This window comes from Equus caballus, chromosome 20, assembly GCF_041296265.1.
Source record: "Equus caballus isolate H_3958 breed thoroughbred chromosome 20, TB-T2T, whole genome shotgun sequence".
NCBI lineage: Eukaryota > Metazoa > Chordata > Mammalia > Perissodactyla > Equidae > Equus > Equus caballus.
Window position 1 is genome coordinate 32,206,040 of NC_091703.1, and position 2,895 is coordinate 32,208,934.

The 2,895-nt window shown below is 38.9% G+C and overlaps 1 pseudogene; it reads left to right on the plus strand.

Moving 5' to 3' along the window:
• The first annotated feature begins 376 nt into the window (after nucleotides 1–376).
• Nucleotides 377–859, plus strand: LOC138919698 (protein tyrosine phosphatase type IVA 1 pseudogene; annotated as a pseudogene).
• Nucleotides 860–2,895: the final 2,036 nt, after the last annotated feature.

Below are 2,895 nucleotides of genomic sequence, written 5' to 3' on the forward strand. Positions count from 1 at the left end.
GCCAGGCACAGCACGCCCTGTGTGCAGACAAGTGAACTGTAGAAATTCATTACTACTCCACCAAGAAGCCCCCGTAAGAGTGGTTAGCCTGGACACAGAAGTGTTGAATTGAAATCCGCAGAGCATTTTACACGAGTTCTGACCTGGATGGGGTAAACCTCAGTGCACTTCCTTTCTCTTGCCTCAGTATTACTGGATTGAAGAATTGCTGCTTCTTGTTAGGAGGGTCCTTTCATTTCCCATTACTCCCAGCTTCATACTCAAAGCACTGAGAATTTCAAGTGCAGTATATCGAAGTAGACTCAGTTTCCTTGCAGCATTTCTGTATTCAGTTTTTTACATTCTTTCATAACCCTATTGAGTGGTTTTAAACTACATGGCTCAAATGAACCGCCCAGCTCCTGTGGAAGTCACATACAAGAACATGAGATTTCTTATTACACACAATCCAATCAATGCAACCTTAAACAAATTCATAGAGGAACTTAAGCAGTATGGAGTTACCACAATAGTAAGAGTATGCGAAGCAACTTATGACGCTACTCTCGTGGAGAAAGAAGGCATCCATGTTCTCGATTGGCCTTTTCATGATGGTGCACCGCCATCCAACCAGATTGTTGATGACTGGTTAAGTCTTGTGAAAATTAAGTTTCGTGAAGAACCTGGTTGTTGTATTGCTGTTCATTGTGTTGCAGGCCTGGGGAGAGCTCCGCTGCTTGTTGCCCTAGCATTAATTGAAAGTGGGATGAAATAGGAAGATGCGGTACAGTTCATAAGACAAAAGCAGCGTGGGGCTTTTAACAGCAAGCAACTTTTGTACTTGGAAAAGTATCGTCCTAAAATGCGGCTGTGCTTCTAAGACTCCAACAGTCATAGAAACAACTGTCGCGTTCAATAAAACTAGAGTGCCAGATGCCATTGCCTTGAGAGCAGCTTGAGACAGGACCTAAGTTATCATACATGTTAGCCAATATGTTGGCTTGGTGGATAAGTCTGAGGAAGCTTCCTAAGAGTATTAAAAAGCAGTTTTATCAGGCCACAAGCTTAACAGAATTGCAGCCTCTATGTTTGCTTTACGATCAACCTATTTGGACACTTAGCAAAAGACTCTTGCTGTTCAGCATTTAAAATGTATTTATCATTTGTACCAACTGACCTTGTCTGAAATCATGCAGTGTTGAGTTGTGTTCAAAATTCCCATGCCAGAATCTTATCAATATTTAAGAAATTTAGAAAGATTAGGTGCCAAAATACCCAGCACAATACTTGTAAATTTTTCGTATCCTACAGAAACTAAAATCCCAGGAACTATGAACACTCTGGACCTTGTAGGGTTTATTCCTTCAGTCATTTCAAACATGAAAGTAGGGCCTGTCTGGTTATCTGCCTGCTCACTTTACGTTTACATCTCCCACATTCAGACCAGTGTACATCAGGTTTGCTCAACTTTTTTTTTTTGGACTTTTACCAGCTCTTACAGTTATTATTTAATGTCTCCCTATAAATCTCATTTTGTGCTGTTATGGGAAACCTCCATTTTGAAAACCACATTGTACAGAAGTACATGTCTTTAATGTCTCCAGACGAAAAAGCCATACAGTTAATTTTAATGTTTGTGCTTTGGGGTGCAGCTTACAGGGAGGGCCTGAGAAGAATGGGAGGGGGCTGTAAGTATTTTAGTAAAATGTTGCCTTTGTCTTGTGCAGAACATGTAGAATATGCTCTTTAATTTAGTAATTTTTTAAAAAGTTTGAGATGCTTTGTTATTGTAGCTAACGCAATTATTAATCATAAAATTTTGGAAATTCTTGTAATTATTTTTCATACTTATTGGAAGTTGTTTACCAACTTATTTTTGTTTGAAGTGTGATTTTTCTTTTCCTTCTCTTCCCAACCTCTCTTGCAAAAAAAACAAGAAGTGGGTTTCTGCTAATGAATTGAGCAGATATCTAATATTTTATATGCCTTTTGAGCTGTGTAACTTAATATTTGGATACTTGATCTTTTTTTATTATGTAATTGATAAAATGGTGGTGTGTATTAATGTTAGTTCAACCATATATTTATACTGTCTGCAAATGTGTGCTTATAGTTCTGTGGGAGAAATAATTTGTCAGTGTTCACCAGCTTGTAAAAATCTAGTACGAGAGCTTAAACATCTAAATAAATAATGAAATGCAAAAAAAAAAAAATAAGATAGAACTAATTTGTCTTCTCTTGAGTGTGGACTCAATTCAGTGACTCACTTCTAAAGAACAGAATAAAGAGGAAGTGACGTTGTGTGACTTCAGAGGTTAGGTCATAAAAGAGACTGTGCTCTCTCTTCCTCTCTTTCTCCCTCTCTCAGATCATTTGCTTGGAAGAAGCCAGGTCCTAATCAAGGAACCTTTGACATTTTGCTGGCTGGATGTGAACATTGCTATGGACAAGTGACTCCTTTGTGCCTCCCATTTCCTCCATCTTTAAATGTCTATAGTGCTTACTCCTTTATCTGTCCCATAGCTGCACATTAGCTCTGTTATGGGAGGGAGTAGGTAACTCGTCTCTTTAGTCACAGGTCTTCAGTCCATGAGGAACTCTACGTGAAGAGCTTCACTTACAGAAATACACTTAATGAGCCTTATCTGCACCTGGATCTAATTTAGATGGAGATTCTGGATTTTTCACTGATTCTGTAATGGGATGAGATTTTGGGGTCCTTGGATGGGAAGCATTTTATTTTGCATGTAGAAAGTGACAAAGATTCCCTCTTTGACTAAACGTTACTTAGGCTCCTCTGAGCCCTCTTTCCAACTAGGCTTGGACTTGTGGGCTTCGATATCCATCTTTGCTTCATCCAGTTTTAGCAGAAATCCTGTCAAGTCAGTTTAGTGAGAATCCCTCACCCTAGATATC